The sequence below is a fragment of the Cyanistes caeruleus genome, chromosome 3, assembly GCF_971803275.1.
Source record: "Cyanistes caeruleus chromosome 3, bCyaCae1.hap1.1, whole genome shotgun sequence".
In the NCBI taxonomy this organism is placed as follows: domain Eukaryota; kingdom Metazoa; phylum Chordata; class Aves; order Passeriformes; family Paridae; genus Cyanistes; species Cyanistes caeruleus.
Window position 1 is genome coordinate 14,095,320 of NC_141703.1, and position 22,285 is coordinate 14,117,604.

Here is a 22,285-nt window from a genome sequence, read left to right on the forward strand (position 1 = left end):
CATTGCCCTAGGAGAGACTACAGTAAGAAATACTAAGCATTGTATGGATTTGGGTGGGCAGTTATGCTAGAGGGGTAAAAAGATTCCTCTGCTGCTAAATGCTGGTCACTGAAGGCAGGCTATACGTCTGTAATGTGGTTGTTTCACCATATTCCCCAGCCACTGAGGCAGACAGTCAAGCAGTGGCTTTAGCTCGTAGATTTGATTTATCAATTAGGTCAGAAAGATTTATTTTCAGTTTGCAAAGTGAATCCACTCTATCAGCACAGAGGGTGGGAGGGAGCATGTTCAGATGGTGAAAACTGATTGATGTGGTGTGGTTTTGGCTCCTCAGCATGACCATGCTTGAGAGGGCAGTGCAGATACCAGGACAAGATCAGCTAATGTCTAGAGCATCTTACTAGCCTGGGCCATGTACCATCCCATCTTATCCAAGCTCTCCAAATGGGCTCTGAAATCAGCAGAACCTTGTTAGTGTGAGACTGTATGCAAACGTGCAAAGCCCACCAGACTTGGATCTATTCCACTGAAGCATGGGACCAGTTTAGAGCAGTCTGCCCTGCTGACAGAGCAACTGCAGGTTGATATATCCACCCCTGCAGTGATTTTGAATTCATCCTTTATTGATATGGCACTGCAGCTGAGGGATGCTGGTATAAATGTTACTGTTCTCGATGCCAAAAAACCTCTGAGTTGTTGTTGTGCTTGTAGCTGGGAGAAGAAATGTGTTTGAATCTTTCTAAAATTATATACAGGTGTATATAATGTATATAATATTTGGTGAGCTGGAATTTGGATTCTGTAGGTGATGAGGAATCACAGAGAGATTAAAATTAACTACCTTGCTGCTTCAAGGTGGGCTTGTTTAGCTGCAGCACAGTTCCCCACTAGTGAAGGAATGTGGATTATGGGCTTTGATGGAGAAAGAGTTTTGTGCAATCTTTGAGTATCTCTCTCTTAATATGACATTTTAACTTCAAATCTGTGGTTGAGAAACAACGAAAATTTATTGAGCAAAACAGCAAGAAAAATCCTGCACCTTTAAACTAAATGGAAAGGCCAAGTTAAACCAGCTGAGCTAGTAACCTTTCTGCTCTCCAGCTTTCCTCAGGTATTATAAGAAGTTCAAAACCAACAACAAAAAAAAAATCACATAGGTTATCATAATGTAGGAAAACATTCTTTTTCATGATGAGGGTCATAGCTTTGCATCTTGACTGAATAATAATAATGAATCAAGTAAAGAGTATTAACTAAAAACTAAGTTTTAATTAAATCCACAGCAGTTGCTATTTTTCAATGTACACGGGAAGAGGCAGAGTATGATATATTTCCTTGATTGAAGAATTTTCAAGTTCCAGCTGGACAGCACTTTAATTAACTTCATCTTCTCCCTTTTCTCAGCTGAGGTCTCATTCCATTATGATTCTGAATCAATCTTAAATGTAACATTTTGGAAAAGACAGCTTTCTCACTATGTGAATGCTAAGCATGTTTTTTTCTTCAGTAGGCTGAAAACCTTCAAACTTGGTATTTTTAAGGTTGTGGCAAATGTGGGGATGTGGATAAACCAGAGAGAATGTGGGATAGTGATGTGGGGAACCCAGTGCAAAGATGACGGATGTGGGAAGTGTGTCCCATAGAAGGCTGGAGTGCAGCACATGCTTTTAATGGAGGTACTTCTGTTTCTGCTGTTTGCCAGCTGTAGTGTGGCACTGGGGATCTGCTCAGTAAAATGATAACACTTGCACAACAAACTGTTTGTCCCTGGCTGGTTGACAAACTGAGAGCAGCAGTATCACTGCTGAACAAGAGCCCAGAGTCTCCTCCTTGTCATCCTCTCACACTGAGCTAATTGCCAACAGTCGAAAGACAGCATCTATTTCACAGGTTAAAGTTGAAAGAATTTGTGGCAAGTACCCAAGAGCCCAGGTCGAGGTTTTCCTCAATTCTGATAAAGGATGTGGATGAGTCTTCAAGAGGGCTTTGCACAACTCAGGCAAAAGGCTGGAGGAAGGGATTTGTCACTAGTGGCAGCCAACACCAATCCTTCCTTCCCTGACAGTCACTGGAAATGTATTATGTATAAAATATGACAGGTGCTATGCATGTAGTAACAATAATCTATCTTCTCAAACAGTTTAGATTTCAAGAGAATGATACCAGCCAAATGGAGTTGGCCTTTGTAAACTGATCTGTTGGGAAGGCTCCACTGGAAAGACAAGTGCAATGCGTGGGTATCCACACCATGTTTTAGAGCTGTGACTTGGAAATGGCAGAATTAAGACAGACAGGGTGTCAGCAGACTAATAACATCTAAACCAGGCAGTTGTCTGTGAGTTTGGCACATCAGAGAAGTCATGCCACAGCATGTCACGTGTAATGTTAGGGAACGTGATGTTTCAATTATTAAATCAAGGTTGAAACTTAGAGATTGTAATTCTTTCCTCTGGATTTTGGTTTAGTGATTTTCCCTTTTCTTCCCCTTGTCCGTATTCTAGATAGGATAGCTCAGGTCTCAGTGTTTTCCATGAAAGTTTCTGCTCAGTCTTCCAATTATCTAATTTATTTGGATTATTACGGTTAGAGTTACTGAGATCTCAGAGGCAATACTACTGCCAATTTATTTCTTTTTATTTCTTTTTGTTGGTGCTGCTTGTAGTGTTACCTCTAGGACAAAACAAGGGAAGCTTTGAGTGGAGGTGTAGTTGTTTATCTTGCTCCCTTTCTCACTGAGACAAAGTATGGCAGTGCTGCAGTGCAGTGGTAGTCGAGCTGGCATTAAAATAATTATGTTGGGCACTGGAAGCATGCTGGCTACAGCAGAGTGGAGTCAAGTGCATTCTGATTTTCCCTGCCAAAAGGCTTAGCAACTCGGGCACCAATGAACCAATAATAATAGACAGCAGTGTCTGCTAGCATTTCATGGGGGTGTTGTGGTTTAACCCCAGCTGGCAACTAAGTCCCACACAGCTGCTCATTTACTCCCCACCCTGCCTCAAGTGGGATGGGAAGGAGAATCAGGGGAGAAAAGTAAAACTTACATGTTGAGGGAAGGACCGTAGCATAATTGAAATGAACTAAAATACAACAATAATAGTAATAAAAAGTAAAGGGAGAGAGAGAGATAAAACCTAAAAGACAAATAATACATAGTTGCTCACCACCTGCTGACTGGTACCCAGCCCATCCCTGAGCTGCAACCAGTCCCTTTCTGGGTAACCCCCAATTCATACAGGGGGCATGATGTTCTGTGGTCTGGAATATCCCTGTGTTCAGTTTGGGTCAGCTGTCCTCGCTATGTTCCCTTCCAGCTTTTGTGCTGTTCCTCACTGTCAGAGCATAGAAGAAAAAGTCCCTGCCCTAAGGTAAACACTACCTGGCAACAACCAAAACATCAGTGTGCTATCAACATTATTGTCATACTGAATTTAACACACAGCACTGTACCAGCTACTAGGAAGAAAATTAACTCTGTCACAGCTGAAACCAGGACAGGCAGAGTTTGTCATTCTGGATTTTTCCATGTTTCCTACACTGGTCTCTTGCTTCTCTAGCCTGGTATCTCTGTTTTCTAACTTCAAAGCTATTTCTCAAACAAAGGGTCCGTGCAAGAACTCTCATGGGAGACACCTTATGCAGAAAATAGGAGTTGAGTTGAATGAGAAGAGAGGATGGATTGTGGTGACCAGATGCAGAGTTCAAGCAACAGCATTTCAGCTGTCCCCTTTTGTTTCCCTCCCCTCCATTCCCCATGCCTGTTCTCTCATTTATCTTGATCACCTCCCTTTCTCTCTCTGTGTCTACTCAAATAATTTTGTACCCTGGTTACTTTTTCCTCAAAAGTCTCTTTTGCTACCTCTGTATTTCTGATAGAGTTGCCTATCTAATCATTTGGCAGTCCCAAGGGTTTACTCTTAAAAATGTCTTTGTTCTCCCCTCCATTATATGTGAGATTCCATAGGATCATTAAATCATTTAGGTTAGAAATGACCTTTACCCTAACACTGCCAAGTCCACTATTAAATGATGTTCCTAAGTGTCACATCCACACTTTTAAATATTTTAAATACTTCCAGGGTAATATCTTCCCTGAGCTACTTGTTCTAATGCTTAGTAACTCTTTTAGTGACAAAAGTTTTCCTAATAGCTAATCTAAAACTCCCACTTTGGCCATCTTTACATCTCACCCATGTGTGAAATTTGGTCATCCTTCATGGTATTATTTATAACACTTGTTAACTTCCTGCTCTGTTTTCTGCCTTGTCCAGTAATTTCTCATGGTTAGTTCACTGAGCTGAACCTCAGGGTATGGCCCAGTCTTTTGTCCAGTGTACCTTCACAGCTGGAAGGGAAGACTCACAGCATGGTCACACAAATGGTGATGTTCAGATGGCCACTGAGGAAACTACGTAAGAGGAGGAGGCAGGAAGAGTCAGAGATCCTTGTTGAGCAGGAAGACAGGGCAGGTTGAGCCACAGAAAAGCCAATCCATGGGAAGGCCAGTCTGCAGAGGCGTCCATACAAGGACAGGGAAGAGTTCAGCTGCTGCAGAAAGAGCTGTGGAGGGCATCAGATGCTTTGAAGTGTGGTGATAATTAGCACCACTGGGAAATGGGGCACCAGGAGAGGAGAGAGGAACCACTAACCTGGCAGATACAACTCCTGTAGCAGGAGGGCCTGCTGACCTGCACTGGGGGAGGTTTAGACTGGATGTTAGGGAGCACTTTGCTGAGAGGGTGGTCAAACACTGGAACAGGCTTCCTGGAGAGGTGGTGGATTACCCCAGCCTTTCAGAGTTTAAGAGGCATTTAGAGAATACCTTTAACAATTTTGGTGAGGCCTGAAGTGGACAGCCAGTTCAATGAGATGTTCCTTGTAGGTCCCCTACAAATGTCATAGTGAGTTCTAAATCTGTTGAGACTGGATATAAAGGATGTTTCTAATCAAGAGAGGGGTGAGTGTCTGAAATATGCTCCCCAAAAGTGTTTGGACCACAGGAATCCCCAATACCAACTACTGAAGTTTACAAGGCAGCTTGATCAAGTGTAAGTGAATGTGTTTGCAAGTCTATTTTAAATTTATGATATGCCTATGATTTGATACATAACACTGGTGCCAAAACAGCATAAGGATTCAACAATAAAACCTTTATAAAGTGACTGTGTTTTCTTCATGGATTTTTTATAATAGCAAATGTAGACTGAAAATAAAATTTATAGTTTCATTCCAAACTGCTGTTTGTTTTCTGTGATTTTCATAACGTTTTTTCTTTTCATTATTAGTAGTATTATTATTATTGAGGGTTTGAAGTATAAAAAGAAAATTTTTGCTTTAACTTTGAAGTTTCAACTTAGTTTTACTGTTTACAAATAGAGATCAAACTTTTTTAAAGTGCTGGCAAGAAGGAATAGTAAGAGAAAACAGCTTTGTCTTTTCTTCCACTGCCCCTTCTTTTATTTCTTCTTATTGCCTGCTGTGCTTGCCTGAGGAACTGGAGACCTTGCCATAAATTTTAATTCCTACAGAAAGGAGGCCTGATCTGAGGTTCTAGAACTAAACATGTGTCTCAAGCCATTTCCATGTTTTCATGATTTTGCTTTCTCCAGAAATTGCATTCAGCATCAGAGAAATGTGTTTAGTAAACAATGTTATTTTAGGCAGTGGAAGAAGAATTGGTAATTTAATTAAAAATACAAAAAATGATAGGACACTGTGGACAAAATCATTATTGGCAGGATAGCATAAGATACCTAGAAAATTTAAAACTACCTATTTTAAAACTGAGAATTTAGACCTGGGTGAAGAGAGAGACATTTTCATTTAGTCCCAGCCTAAGGTGTGGAAAAACATAAAACATTTACAAAACTTCATTAGTATTACAACACCCCTCCTAAATATATCTGAGTGCTTAATTTTTTGTTTGTTCTTATCATGAAAAATGAGGTGAGAGAAGTATGAAAAATGGAAATGCAGCAATTTAAGACTCCTGTTTAACAGTTTGATTAAAAATTTGAAGATAAGATTTAGAATCTTGGCATTTAAATAATCAGCTCCTTCTGGTATCCTTTGCAGAAGGAAGTGCTGGATGTGGGTATAAAATGAGGATAAAATATGATATTAATTTGCACTGAAGTAGCAAATATTCTACAGAAGTCTCAGGTCATTAATCTATCTTCCAGCTAAGGGAACTACATTAATAGCTTATGGGATTTACAGGGCAGGCTTCAATTTAATGGTTCACCCAAAGTTTGGGAAAAATAGGAAAGGGCAGGATACTAGAGAATATGTTATATCTTGATGCATTAAAATCAATGGCAAAACTTTCTTGGCCTAAAATGGCCTCTAGATAGTTTCTAATTTCAGTGCTGCTGCTGAACGTTAATTGCCTGTCTACAAAGAGGAAGGAACCATACTTTCTTGTGTTAAAACTGACTGTAATCCTCATAGCTCTGTCTTGAATAGGAAAATAATCTGAATTAACATTAAGCTTTAATTGCATTTTTGGAAACGAATATGATGGGGGCTGGGCTTCTAAAAGTGTGGCCTCAGACTAGAAAAAGACCCATACTTGCAGTGAATTAACAGAAGATGTCTTCAGGGTCAGGAAATTTCATTTGCAGTATTTTTTAAGCAGTTCTCATTGTCATAGTCCTGTCTGTCACTAGTCACTATGTTTTTTAAACTATAATATTTCCCTGGGCTCTGAAGCCAGATGAGAAACCCTTTTTCCATTTCTTGCTGTTGGAGATAGGGGCTACCTCTGTAAATGGTGAGAGGAGTGCATTATACAATTTGCAGCTGATTCATGAGAAGCCTCAGAAAAAGAACCAGGGAATAACATAACTTAATAGCTGAAATTCTGTCTTCACAGGGGAGAGTCACTAATACAGCACCTATAAATCAATGTTGGGGCAGCGCATCATCAGATATGTGACCCTTTTTAAGGTGATAATTCCCATAATTTGGGTATTGACCTTGTTCTATGTTGTACAGACTTGTATTCTGTCTTTTTCTGAGTGATCCCCACAGGTGGGACATTTCTAATGTGAAGTCACACTGTGAGACACCTCTGAGTGTGCTGGGAAGATGTGATTATAAATATTCATTGCTCTTGCAACCTTGGGCGATGAATGTTTCAAATTTTATAAGCTAAGCAGAAGTGGGCCTAGTCATAGAGAAAAAGGAAACCTCAAAACTTTGGTAATTCCAGGTGATAAATGAAGCAGAATGGATAAGAAAATGAGAGGTTTTCTGCTAGGCTGATTTTGAGCCAACATGCTAATTTGATTAGGAGAAGTACATAAGCACACTATAAAATCTAATCACATATGACAAAACCGAGTCAGGCTGGATTTCTCTCCCTTGGAAATACAGTAACTGCTCTGTGGTCCACCCTCATCACTGAAGAACCAACCACCATGAGCTATGGCCATGTCACAGTTTGCCTCCCAGGTCTGAGGACAAGTCTGTGTGCAGTCAGGCTCCCTCATGCTGTCCCATCCCTTCCCATGGTGGAATCCTGACTACTGGCCATGGGAAATGCAATTAGAGTAGTGAACACATCATGAACCTGGAGAAGAATCTGGCTTGGATCACATACGCAGTTTCTTTCAACCATATATCTGGCAAACAAGGGATAAAGGGCAGCAGGATCTCATTTCATTCCTTTCCTGCTAAATTTTCCCAGGTACAGAAGGATTTGCTAATGCTTGGCTCCCACCTGTGCTCTGCAATGAGACACTGCAGGAGGTAGCCTGACTGAGACAGAGCCAAATTTCACCCCTGATAAGCTGAGCCTCTCTATAAGCCCTGGGAAACATTTGTTTAAATCAGGATGAACCTGAGTTCTCCTCCCAGGAGCCTTTGAGGTTGTTTTGATAAGTGGTCCAAGTTCTGTGTTCCTATTGGTTAGTTGTCTTCCTTATATGGTTTTGTTTCCAGAACGTTCCTCCCCTGAGGTTATATATTGTTGTACCCTCCTTTGTTCTTGTCTTTGATTGGTCACCCCCATGGAGCTCTCCCTGGTTATTGTTCAGCTTTTAGGGATCGTCACTATTTTCTTTTGTTCCATATTAAAGTATTCTTCCCCTGGTGCAAACCATCATTCCCATTCCTAATTATTTTCTTGCCAACCTCTGCCCTGAAATCAGGGGACCTAAAGGTTTGTCACAGCCACCCTCGCTGCAACAAGACATGGCAAAGCACAGTCCTCAGTCCTTCCTGAGATCAGGTTGGGGTTTTTTATTTCTTAAGGAGTAGCTTTGCAGAAAAAATATCCCAAAGAAAGCTGTAATCTTACATGCCTCTGCTGACCACTGATGGAGTCTGCAGCTATATGTGACAGGTTCCACCATGTTCATGGCATCATCCCAATGGAGCCTGAAAATCATCACCCAGTACAGCTCAGAGGGTCACTGCTTCCCCACTGCCTTGATACTCCTGACGTGTCCCTTCTGGCACAGGTGAATTTCCAAATGTCTGCACCACTGGCTATTGAGGGCTCATCCTTCTCACTCCCTCTTTCTCCTTTTTGTTTTTTGTTTTCTTTAAACCAGGAAAGGTCACATATCAGCATGTTCTAATATCAAAATACCATCATATTTTCACAAAATTAAATCACTGTTTCCAGTCAGCTCTGGAGTTCTCCTTTAAAGCACAAAAAGCCTCTCCTTGTTTATGACATGTTAAGCAGCATGAATTCAGTGGAGAAACTGGGGATACCTGCCTTGAGGGTGACTGGAAGGAGGGAATTCTCAGGATCTGTCACAGTGGAACATGGTAACATGAAACATAAAAATGGATTCAAAATGTAGATCCACCTCCATGCAAAGTCTTCTACTAAAGCCTTTCTTCTTCTCCATGTGAGATTTTGGTGTTGCTGGGGTAAAACAAGGAGGGAATTTTGAAATTAAATGGATGATAATTTGATAATCCCCAATGACCTATTTTCTTGTAAAATTATGGAATTGTACAAATCAGTGTGCTTTTTATAATGACCAGAGTATGAGAGTGCCTAAATATGTACAGCTGGGACAGCCAAGGCAAGAGCTGAGTCTGGGACTCCTCCTTCTGCCTCTTTCTTGCTATTTCTTTTAGAAAAACAGGATTTTATTGAAAACTTCTGCAGAGCATCCTTCTGTCACTTTCATTTCAAGTTCCATCATACTTCAACTTTTGGAGGGTCTCATTCCTCTGCCCAGGGGCAACCAGCCTAAAATGGGATCCTTGGGATTATCTCTGTGAAACACAGCAGGTAGTTCTATTTTTGCTGCTGTGCCAATTTTCTATCCTTTCCCAGTGTGCCAGTTTATGAAAATTAAGTGTAAAACAAATACTTAAATGCTGGAAATTATAAAAATGATCCTTTTAACAATTTTCATCATTACCATGAACCTTAAAAAAGAGGGTAAAGGGGTTAATGCTTTAATCTCACTGCTGCACAGACAATGATGCTGGACCATTCCCTTTTTTTTAATGCCATAGGCCCAAAGAATAATATTTCTGTAAGATGCTCTCCTTCTGCTCAGGGCTCTTTAACAGGGATTAAAAACACCTTCCTAAAAAATATACTGTGTACTTGAACAAAGTACAAAGCAAGTGAAGAGATGGTTAAAGTCACAAAAATCTTTGCCCCAGGATCTGGCCTACAGCTTGTCCCCCCTAAGCTTATGGGATGACTCATATGCATTTACATTCCCTGTGCTTCCTAGGCATCTGCTGCTTCACATTTGCTGGAGGATTTGCTCTTCGAACAGCTGGTGACAACCCACTTCCTCTTGCTTTCTTCAGCAAAGATTTTTCAATTGTTTCTTGTTGTTTTGACGTGAGACCCAGTGTTGGAAAAACAAGCCCATTTACCCTGATTAGAACAAACCCTTTAAACACTTGCCAATTAACAACCCATTTGTTACTTTTCTAAGGACCAAGGAATACTTTCCCTTTCTCTCCTTTCACTTGATTCAGCTGTAATTCCACATAAACAGAACAAAATCAAGCACTTCTTGTATAAACTGTTATTAATATTTCCTTGTTCTCCCCGTTTCTTTTGTTCTTCAGAGCTGGAGAGGAGGGCATCCTTTGCTTTCTTCAGGCTAATCTTAATTAGTTTGATGTCATGATAATCGTGCTAGCTCCTTACACTGCCACTAGTGATGAGTGTTATACATATGCCTTGCTGAAAAACAAACAGAACATCACATTAGCAACAATGATACAAAAAAAGATTATTTTTTGTTACTTGATGCCAATTCTATTAACAGGCATTAAGAAAAATAACTTGATGTGCATGTGTTTTTAGCAAAATTAGAGATGGTCTGGTTTATGCCAATCAAGTACATTCAGTAAAATCTTGTTTAAGGGATTTGATCTCTACCTAAGAAATCATGCAATATGATTTTACCCTTTTTTAAAAAGTATGTACTAAAATTGAGCTGAATGCTGAGCTACTGTTTCTACTTTTTGTCCTCTCCTTCAGCACATCCAAATCTCCTTGCCAGGGACCAGTTTTTTTACATAAATATTTTAAGGGAGTACTAAACCTTTAAATGAGATAATCTTGTTTCCATTTTTGAAAATACACTTATCTCAGACAAATCCAGGAGTAGTTACTTGAAAAACTGCATATAATCCCATCAGCCCTAAAGGTAAGGGCTCTTCTGCTTTAAAATGCTTGCTGTGTTTGTTACTGATTCAATGACTTTGCCATTCTGCAGGAATTTTCCAGGTGGTGGGGTTTCCCCTTTTCATAATTCAAGTTGAAGTTACAATCGATTTTTTAACCTGTACTGTTTATTACAATGAATAGTATCTGATCATATCTTCACCTATACTTTGCCAGTCCCTAAAGCATAGCTATATTTATGGTGTGTGGCTACTTACATGTTCTGCACCTCTCTGCAGAGGTGGCTTTGGCATCTGCTGCATACTCTGAAGTGAGTTTTCCTCTGAAAATGCCACAAAGCATCTGACCACAAAGGAAGGGGTTTTCTTGGAGAGTCACGCTTGCTTCCTACCTTTATTGGAGGTGTTGAAAATCCTCTAATAAAGAGTTGCTTGGCTCCTGGATTTAAATACTGAAAAGGCACATATATTTACTGAATCATTACCAAACTTGGGGTTTTTATCTGTTTGTTTCCTGTGGCAAGGAAGGATTTCAAATCATTTTGCTGCTCGGGGGAAACTGAAAATAGGACCTATTTTTGGTTCTCATTTGATTCTTCAAGACAGATCAGTGGAAACCTGTTATAACAGTAATTTACTTAAAGATGTATTATGTGCACTTTGCTAAAATGCTGAGGGGAAAAAGCTTTGCTTTTGCAGTTGTTTGGCCTGAAGCCAAGATTCTCCATGAAGCTGTACGAAGAAGCCAGAACATTATTATCCACATATTTTTATGACTACAGTGTAACTCAGTGGCTAGACAACCTGTGCCCTTCTTGAAATAAATTTAAAAAGAAAGGAGGGGGTTACAAATAAGTTGGAGATGCACCCTTTTTTCATAGCTGTGCAAATCAAGCACTGATGTGGAGCATTTGGATGAATCTGCTCTCCAGACCTGATGTCAAAACAAAATATTGCTTCCTTATAAGCAGAGATTAAATATCTCTCATTTCCTGAAATGCAGTGCAACTAAAAAGAGGTGCTAAAAACCTCAATGATTGGGTTTTTGTGGGTTTTTTTAACAAACCATAAGGGTTAGTTGCACATAACTGGCAATCATAATTTTGACTGTATTAACTGCAATTTCCTCTTAAGCACACCTTCAGCCCATGGTGCTCTAGAGCTGAATGTGTGACATTTCTTGGTACATGGGACAGTATTGGTAACAATTTAGATTGTGGCAACCTGTGTTATGCCTGCTCTATGAATAGCAGTGTCATTTGTCATGTGTTTGAACAGACTGCCTGTACAACACAGCCGATGACAAATTTTAGGTTGAGATAGATTTGTCCTCTAGTTCACAAACTGGCTTTTTTCCCCTGCATTGTCATTCATCTCAGCCTAACCCTTCTGTGGCCTTTCCATTCTCTGAGAGGAGAGAGATCTGCACATAACTGGATATTCAACACCTGTGTTTCAATTATCGTATTATTTGAAGAATCTGGTGCTTCACTTTATGTTCCTCAAGTAGCTATCTTAATTATTTGCTACTGCAGAGCCGCAGTAAACTTGTTTGCTTCTCCTTTTCTCTCTGCCTGAATTTGATTTTAGAAAGCAATCTCAGATGAAGAGATTTCAGTCCTAATCACACACTGATGTTGTTGGCTTTGTTGCTGCAAGTGGCAACAAAGAGGATACTTTACCTTATACTGTATGAAATGCCAAGAGTAGAATACATTGTTTTTCTTGTTATATATATTTTTTGTAAGCTCTTCCAGGACAGATATATCTGAAAGCCACGACAGTTGTATTCAGCAAGAATTTTATATAAGATTTAATTACAAGACATACATGTATTGGAGAGTTTTGTAGCGAGAAAACAGCTCAGGGCACATTCAACAACATATGACTTATTTCTCTCTCTTGTCAATTACCTTTGAGATATCCTGCTTGCATAAGTTACAGGTCAATAAACAGATTTCAAAGCAGAATCTGGTATCTGCTGAGACACTAACTTCATCATAGTCTTATAGAAAGTGCATATTTTTTGGTCATTTTCTTGTCCTAATGTGATTGTTCTTCTCATTTTCTTCTACAGAAGGATCCTAATGGCTTATTCAATGTGGTTTCATTTAAAGAATTTCTGCATGTCCTTGTTTTTGGTCAGTGTGCACCTTTCTTCTGTGTGTGTAATGCTGGATAAGAATTGTTTCGTTTGTACAATTTGCAAAGCTCATCAGGCCCAGAAGGGGCAAATTTTATCACAGAAGTTTGATAAGATGGGTAGACTCTCATTATAGAATATAATAAATTTAATGGACTTCTGTGTTTCATTATGTGTTTCATTATTTTTCATTTCATTATGTGTTCTGGAGCTTACAGAGTACTCATTTATTTTATTCATTTCAATAACATTATGGTGTGCTGTGTGTTCTAGGCAATGTCAGTCATTACAGAATAGAGAATTTCTGTTATTGAATAGAGAATTTCTATCCTTTTTCATCTTGGGTTTTGATATAAAATTAGGAAAAATTTTGAAATGCCAGAATTCCATTAAATCAGAACAGGATTGTTGTGGTTTTAAAGTATTAGCTAAAAAAATCACTAGAAAACTTACTTACTTTTTTCTGTGAGATATGGATTAGAACAAGAGCAAAACAGGCTTAAAACTTAAAAGGAACAAAGAAAGTTTATTAACAAAAACTACAAGAATAAGAAACCAGAATAAAACCTCCAGAAACCCTTTTTTCCCCACTACTCAACCATTCCCTTGTTCACATGACAACATAGAGACAAAAAAACTTGGTGGTTAAAACAGTCTCAATTTTGCTATAGTCTTTTCATCAGTCTTTATGAGAAAAAAGAAGAGAAAAATAAGTCCTCTTCTGCCAGTCTATGGAGTTTTTTCACATGAAAACCATTTTCTTCATGGCTTTCTATTTGTCTGATGCCAGCTGCCCCAAAATTCTGCCATCAGTTCTCTCCTCCCATTTCACATCACTCTGAGATGTGTTATGGGCCAACAAGTCAAGATGGGGTGTCATTTTTAAGGGTGAGTTATTCAAAGGCAAAAGTTCTCGTCATCTATGTTTGTGAGCCTCTCTGAAAATAGAAGTTTTCTCTTTGCCTCTTAAAGGCCACAAATCTTAGCAACTATTACTTCCCTTTTTCTGTTCCAGCATCTTATAGGATCACAACTACTTCATCATTTCCTTAAATCTACACTTCGAAATACTCTATTCCCCCAAAAAATACTGTCATCAATTAAAGGAGTTTTTTCAGAACACTATTGTCCATCTCCATAGCTTTAACAGAAAAATATTTCAGCTTATTAAATCATCTCCTTATTTCTCTCCCCCCTCTGAAGCTTAACTCCTCTGTTCACTGTCTTTGATAGTTTATGGTGTCTCTTTACATGTTGATCACTCTCTCTTCCCCTCTCTCTGGAAAAAAGGATTAATCTGCAAGTCTCGTCTGGGTAATGAAAAGGTTAAAATCTTGCCCAGGCTTTGTAGATAGTTCTGTGATCTCTGCTGGAGCAGCAGCTGGAGTTGTCTGCAATGGAAGATTATTCATGGCTGCTCTGGAGAGCGTGGTCACTGTCTCAGCCCACCACAGGTCAAGAGCTTTCTCTCTTCTTCCTCGGCAGACTCTGGTGAAACCCAGCAGCGGCAGAAACTGCAGCCAAGCAAGGAACCGGCCTGGGCCCGTTCCCCTCCATCCCTCCCTACCCCTCTGCAGCCTTGTCCGGCCTGGCTGGGGGGAGGAGGCTGAACCAGAGCCCTGTTACCTCTTCAGAAGCCAGAAACCAAAGAGAGAGAGAAAGTCTTGAGCTTAACTCTTAAGGTGGTGTTCACAGGTTGATCTCACTTTTCAATGCTCAAAACCACTGTCAATTCTCAGAAATGGCCAGTTATTGGCCAGGAGAAAAAACTGCCATCAGCCTCCAGCAGTTTTAACTTCCTGAGCTCTCAAAGTCAGTCTTAAAGGTGCAGAACTTAATATATAATACTTAATATATAACATAAACCAGGCAACTGGGGATACCAGTATCATAAAGTCGCCCCAGGACAAGGATGGTTGAACATTTTCAACTGAAAGGAAATTATTTTAAATTCCTCACATGGAAGACTTTTGCTTTGCAAATTTATGTAGCCCAAAGAGTTGTAGTACTGAGCCTTATTCAATTTCATGGTTCCCAGCTGCTTCACAGTTCCAAAACTGAACTCTAAGATTCTCATACTATACCAATGGAAGAGCTGCATCCTGGGAAATACAGTTTGGGTCCTGCAAAGAGTAATGAATTAAAGCAGGAATGAAAAAGAGAAGGGGAAAAAAAAAAAAGGAGAATGGGAATAAATAAATAAAGCATTAGGTATTCTTTATTGTTTCTCTGTTGATATCCCAGATAAAATATGACAAGTCTCATACACCCAAACCTTTCATCTGACACATGAAGAAAAGATAATGCTAGGTCTTTTATTGCAACTGATTTTCTTTTTTTTTTTCTCCCAAATAACCAGCCTAACTCTTCAGAAACATGCAAGACAAGTTACGTAGGCCGCAGTTTCCATTGGACAAAAATATTTTGAATCCTTCAAAGGAAATAATGAATTTGGACACAGTAAGCCACAGATGACTTTTCATTTTCTTCTTCAAACATAAAGGCCTGATGACCTTCTGTGATAGATTGCTTCCTGAAAATACAGTGAGTTTATTTCCATTGTTTCTTCTCTCTGGAGATCAGTTTGTCTTCTGTTTATAGAGAGTAAATCACCTGCATCTTATTTCTTTGGATTGAAGGACCCAACTAGCCCCTCGTCTCTGACTGTTTATCTTCCACCATCTGTTCATCATATGCTTTCATGACCATATCCACCCATCAAAACCAAGGAATAGACACCTAGGATTGTATTGTAAATTAATTTATAGATGATGAGAAAATCTGCTGAATTGCATTATACCAAGAACAATTTATCCGGTAAAACCAGAACATTCTGGGAATTCAGATACCTACAAAAAGTTAGAAATATAGACTTCATGTTTATTGTTAAACACAGAGCTTTGTCTATTACTTCATAGCATGTACACAATTTTATTGTAAGCACTAAAAAGTAATGACCTGACCTTTTACTCCCCATACAGCTATTTGTTCCATGTCAGCAGCCTCATAAGCTACAGCTTGTCACAAGCAAGAGACAAATGCTTAGAGAGCTTTCACTCTGTTTGATCCCTGTAATCAACTTTATTTCCTCTACAGAATTTCAATTATCCCATTAAACAATGAGTCAGGATGCTTATATTGATACAGGTGCCTTAATTGGTTAATTTGTACTCATGTCAGCCCCAGCCAAGAATTCGTTTCCCTCAGGTCTCCTTAAACAGCTACAGTTCCTCCTAAGCCATAATGGTAATTCCTGGCAGGTGTAGTGCTGGAGCACAGCATTTAGGTGCACCCACACTAATCCATGTTTAGCCATACATATGGCTGCTGAGCTTTTATTTTCTTCTACCTTGTAATTTCTAACCTATTTAGTTTTAATTATAAGACTGCAATTATACAGCACTGACCATATGCTTTTAAAATCCATTTGTAAGAAAAACATCCTAATAATATTGCTTTTTTTTAGTAGCACTCCAAAGCAATTAAACACCTATTAGATGTCAGTGAATATGCTTTCAGTCTATCATAGGCACATTTATTTGCATATGCTGTCCTGTGAGCAACATAATTTTGGTTATTGACTTGCAAGGATAGAAATAATAGACTATTTACTAAACTGTCTTTAACTCTGCATCAACAAAATAGCTAATTAAATGTGTTACAATTTTCACTGACATAAACTGTGAGATTTTAAAGCCAAGGTGAAGAGAAGGACAAGCATTCATCTGTGCTCTCTAAGACTTGTTCTCACCATGGCAAGAGAAGAGGTTATCTAGTCTTGTAAATCATCAGAGAAACCAGACAGAACAACTACAGGTAGATCTTAAAAAGTAATTTCCTAGGAAATCAGTTTTTCAGAACTAAGAAAACCACTAGTGAACTGCTGGGATTATTATATTCCAAAGTTACATCCTGATAAATGTCATGAGCATGAGCTTCTGTTCTAGTCCCTAGAAGGCAGTTTCCAAAGAAGCTATAGAGTAATTAAGTGCCCTACTCAAGGGACTATGATTGTTGTTTCTTGATTCCATTTCCAGTTTACTTTACGGCTTTAATGTCTTTCTGTCTGCTGATTGTTAAGAACTCACCTTCTCCCCTCCTTATTCTGCTATATTAACTGGAAGTTTGCAGGCAGGAACAGCTGTAGGAGACATCAGAATCATCTCTAGTCCATAGATGTAATCCTGTACCTGCCAAAGGCAGCAGCTTGTAGGGAGCAAGCAACTCAACCTGCATCTTTTGAGCTGCAGACTAACATCCAGAGTTTTGCTTTTCTGTTCATGGGAATGTATCTCTGTTTATCCTTTCAGAAGATACATTCATACAAAGTTAACATAAAGTAAATTCATATAAGTAAATTAAATTCATTAAAGTAAATTAAATCAGCAGTTTTCGCTAATGATCTTGTGCAATACCTGTTTTCCTTTCTCTCTGTTGTGGCTTGTGTGCAGGGTTGATGCTGGCTGGACACCAGCTAGCCACTAAAACCACTCTGGCACTCCCCTCCTCAGCTGGACAGGGGAGAGGAAATACAGTGAAAGGCTTGTGGGTCAACATAAGGATGGGGAGAGATCACTCACCAGTTATTGTCATGGGCAAAACAGACTCAGCTGAGGGAAATTAGTTTAATTTATTACTAATTAAATCAGAGTAAGATAATGAGAAATAAATCCAAATCTTAGAAACACCTTCCCCTAATTCTCCCTTCTTTCCAGGCGTAGCTTCACTCCTGTTTTTCTCTACCTTCCTCCCATCCAGCAGTCCAGGGGATGGGGAATGAGGTCTGTGGTCAGACCTTGTCTCAGCCACTTTTCCCTCATGGGGAGAATGATTCTTCACTCTTCCCCTGCTCCAGTGGAGGGTCTCTTCTATGGAAGATAGTCCTTCATAAATGGCTCCAAAGTGAGTCTTTTGGGCTTCCTGTGGGGTCACAGCCTCCTTTGGCCATCCACCTGCTTCACTGTCGTTCCCTTGCAGGGCCTGCAGGGGAGCAGGTGCCTCACCATGACCTTCACCAGGGGCTGCAGGAGAACCTGCACCTGTACCTGGACCCTCCTGCCCCTCCTTCTGCACTGACCTGGGTGCCTGCAGAGCTGCTCCTCCCACACAGCCTCGCTCCATGGTGGGTCCAGCTTGTAGCCAGTTGGAATTGGCTCTCTTAGACTTGGGGAAAGCTTCTGGAAGCTGCCCACAGAAGCCACTCCTAGCCATGCAAACCCAGTACAGCTCAATTGTATGACCTGACACCTCTCTGAAATGTGCTAAAACCTCATATGCATAAAATTTTAAATAATAATTAAAGTAATAGAGTTTGACTGGAAAACCCCCAGTCAGTCCAAAAAATAGTGGTATCTGCAGATGATGCATTCCAGCAAAGCATCTTTTTATACACACAAGCTGACAGGGGAAATTTGTCAGTGGTTTAGTCACCATTCAGCTGAATCACCACCAATCTCTTTTTAAAAATAGCTTGATTGCAGCAAGGGGATTCATCTCTCCTTTAGTAAATTAGATTAAATGAATTACAACAGGTACTCTGCAGAGTATATTTTGGGATAGAAAAGAACTCTGTTTCTCCTTGCAGGTGTTGGATATTTTATATTGTTCAAGTAGTATCTTTTATAGACTAGGGTGCCAATTGCTGCTATGCAGCGGTATGAATTAATGTTGTTTCCAAATGTGCCATCTTCAGGGACACTGCTTCTAAAAATGATCACAAAACTAGTGAGGTTTCTCCTTCTGGGCATAAGTGAACTGTATAAAACAAGTTCCTTTTCATACAAAGCGTAATTGTTACAAAAGAATAAAAACAGCATTTAGGACGTGTGTTAGGGCGGGAACCACTTAAAGTGGTGACTTAGGCCCAGGATAAAGCATTCCTCTCACCTAGGCTCCACAAAACAACTGCAACAGCAGGCTCTTGAACACAGAATGCAATTTCTAGAGGACTCTAATATATTTTGAAATTCTTATTCCTAATGAACTCAACCGCTATCCATTCCCTTTTTCCAAAGATTCACTGAGATACTTGCACACATTTATGCAGTAGTATCTGGTATTTTGATTCCTCACAGTTTCATCTCTAAGTCAAATGGCAGCAGTTCTGAAAGTCAGAGCTGGGTAAATTCCGTCATGTTCAGCATATTCATCAGAAATATCAAAATTTGTGAATTATTGTCTCCTCAGTGATTATATTTGTGAATGTGAACAAAATTGTCAGAAGTTTTTCATATCTCTGGTACTTCAAAGTTTCTTCTCTGATTTCCCTGGTATCTAAAAAACTATGAATGCAAATGGAAGGGTTTTTCTCTCAGGTGGCACACTTCTTGGAGTTCTTCGGTTTTTTGGGGCCACTGTTTTCATAATAGATGGAGAAATTTTGTATCTGTTCAACTCTAAAGATTTTTTTTTCTTTTATATCCATTTTAATTTTCTACTGTCAGGAGCAGCCCTCAAGATATCATGAGCTGGCTTTGTGGCATCACAGGCTTGAATTGCTGACCTTGCAATGACAGTGCTTGTGAGATTTCCAGATCAGTTTTATGTCATCAGGGAGATGATTACTGAAAAAAAAATTTCAAACGTTTGATTTTCCATTGAAAGCAACTTCAAGCTCTTTTGAAGTTTACTCATTAATTTCTAGGATTTGCTTTATAGCATCTACAGCTGGGAAGAAACAGACAAGATGTTCTGGCAATTTGAGTTCATTCAGCTTGCAAAAGCCACTGAAACAAATTTATACTTCTACGTGTTATCAATGCATATGTTCTCTAGGAATTGGAATAAGCCCAATGTGGCCATGCACTTTCCAGATATGAAGGGGATGTCCTTTAACATTACAGCAAGGATACTTACAAGCCACAAAATATTAAAACAAGCTTTTTCCAGACTGTGGGTTTTTGTAAAAGAGTCTGTGCTAGAAAATAGTGGGGAGTCTGCAGCCAGGGAGGCCAGGGTTGGAGACATAATAGTTAGCTGTAAATTAATCTTATCCTTTCTATTTCTTGGGTTTAGATTGGGTCTATTCCAAGGTACCCTTTATAAATCGTTAGTGAACAATCATGGTACTGGGACACCTGCAAGGGCAGTGAGAGTGTGGCTGAGAGAGGCTGGGTTGCCATACAGTGGTGCTAACACTGCTGTGTTTTCTGAACAACATGTAGAGCTTAATGTTCAAGCTCTGAATAGTTTTAAACCCTTCCATTGTGGGGAGAAGTAAACATCTTTCTTGTTATTCAGATATTTTAATGGTTCTATTAGCACTTGCCAAATTTTGTTCATTGTTCACTTCAGATATTTGCATCCCACCCTAATGACTCTCTTACAGTCACTGTAATGCATGCTGGGTGTGAATTGTTGCCAGTGTTCCACTGAAATTAAAGGTGATCACATCTGGGGCATTACTGGAAATGTATCATCAGCACATGTGCTGTAACTTCTGAGCTTTGGATTACTTTAGCAATGGTGGAATTATTGGCAGAATATGATGTGAAATAATCCAAAATGTTCATGCAGAGACTGCACATCCTGTGTTCATTAATTGTTTTCAGTCTCAAGGACTCCAGCTAATTCCTCATGGATGGGAACTACACAGAGAAATCCCATGACAATTAATTATTCATTTGTTTTGCATAGGAAAACAATAATCTTCAGACTTAGTTTGATTTGATGTTTAAAATGGAAAGCTGATGAAGACTTTCCTGCTGCTGGAAGTGAATAGAAAATGAAAAGCTTCCTGGAAGACTGCACACAATTTCCCCATGTTCTGAGCAGTGTGGTTTAGGAGGGCTTGTAGCAGCACTGAGGGACAGCCACCACAGCAGAATTATCAACTCACTGCTCATCACGGTTTTTGTCCAAAGGTGGCCCCAGTAGAATTTTCAGATGCAGAACTAAAATAGGTTTGAGAAGGTCTGAATAGATTGACCTTAACCTTCTGGAACATGAACAGGAATGGGCTGGTGTTGCCAAGCCCATGCAGTTCTTGTCCAACTGACCAGTGTGAAGCAGGAGTCTCCTCCATTCCCGGTTTCCTCCAGTGCAATCACTAAGTTGGAGGGGACAGTCAGTGTCACCAGCTCAGGTATGAGGCACAAGGCAGGTCACTGGGGTCTGACCACCACATGTTTCAAAGAGGAGCACACCTAAACCAGCATAGCCATCCTGCCCTTCAGCAGACTGCAGGTTCTACTTCTCTTTCAGCCCAGCAAGACTCTGGTATCTGTTGGTCTTGTAGATTGCCGTAAAATACTTGAAATGCCCAGCACTGTGCTCAGAAAGTCTTTCAGAAGATGCAAGTATGAAGATCACTGTTTTTTGTAGGTTGAATTTGTAGTGGTCTCTGCAGCACAACAATGACTAATTCATAGAACCTTTTTTCCTATGCCAATGTTATGAAAATAGCAATAGAGCTGGCAATCCCCAGAAGCAGGAAATAGGGCAAGGAAGGCAAGAGGCTGGCATGGCTGAACAGGGAATTGCTGGTCAAACTAAAGGAAAAGAAGCACAGGCAGTGGAAACCAGAACAGGTGAGCAGGGAAGAGAATGGAGATGAAGTTTGGTTGTGTAGTGATAGGGTGGGGAAGGCCGAGGTGAAGCTAAAACCGAACTTGGCAAGGAAGATTAGTAGGAAGGGTTTCTACAGGTGTGTTAACCAGAAGAGGAAGGTCAGAGAAGGTGAATGCCCCTGTTGAACAGTGCTGGTAAACTGCGAACAGTGGATGAGGAAAAGGTTGAGGTAACCTGAGTCTGTCTGAATAGTTATTTGTAAGATTTGTCTACCAGCTACCCTATTATGGAGAATTTTTTGATAGCAGCATAAGGTTTGTACATGTCTGTTGGGCACTCTGCATTGAAATAGAGAGGGTCAAGCTCACAATTTCACCCATCTTCAGTGAATCAGAGTATCAGTGTGGGTAAAGCAGAGTGCTGTTCTAGAGACTCCTTAATTTTACTGATATTTTAGTCAAGACCATCTTGTTAAGCAGAACTGGTCTATCTGGTCTACTAATGTGCTAATAGGAAAAAAAAAAAACCAGATTTCATAATTGCTGAAATTTTTCTTCAGAAATGAGGATGCTGAGCTCATTTGTACTTTCTGCCCATGATGAAGCATGTAGTGATTGTAACAGGGCACCCTTCACACTACTGGGTTCAGAAATCAGTGTCCAGAGCTGCGCTTTCCCAGTGGTGAGACAGACAAGAGAAGAGTTCTCAGTCTGCTCAAAAAGAGACTCCTTTTATCTCTCCCTGCAAGGTGATCAGTGTTATCAGCTGGTTTGAGAGCCCATTTCTGCCAGAGCAGTGTAAAAGAAACAAAGCATGACTGAGAGATACATGGAGTACAGTGCTTTTCAGGGCTTATTTTTAGACTGGGAATAATGCTGGTTTTAATCTTCCTTGATGGCTGTTTTCAGAGGCACACAAAATGGACATTGGTATTTTACATGTCAGTGCAACCTTGTTTATAAAATCAAGGAAACATTTAAATGTACCAAGGTTGTAGATAGCAGCTTTCTT

At 39.8% G+C, this 22,285-nt stretch overlaps 2 long non-coding RNA genes across 4 annotated transcripts in view; one reads left to right on the forward strand and one right to left on the reverse strand.

The window, feature by feature from the left end:
• Window positions 1–22,285, forward strand: part of LOC111922893 (uncharacterized) — a 340,899-nt gene that overhangs the window by 170,901 nt on the left and 147,713 nt on the right. The gene's annotated exons all lie outside the window — the stretch shown is intronic.
• LOC147653967 (uncharacterized) lies at window positions 14,954–17,323 on the reverse strand. Its single transcript, XR_015284147.1, has 3 exons — window positions 17,182–17,323; window positions 16,855–16,956; window positions 14,954–15,615 (listed from the first exon to the last, which is right to left on the reverse strand). It is a non-coding gene; the product is annotated as an uncharacterized LOC147653967 (long non-coding RNA).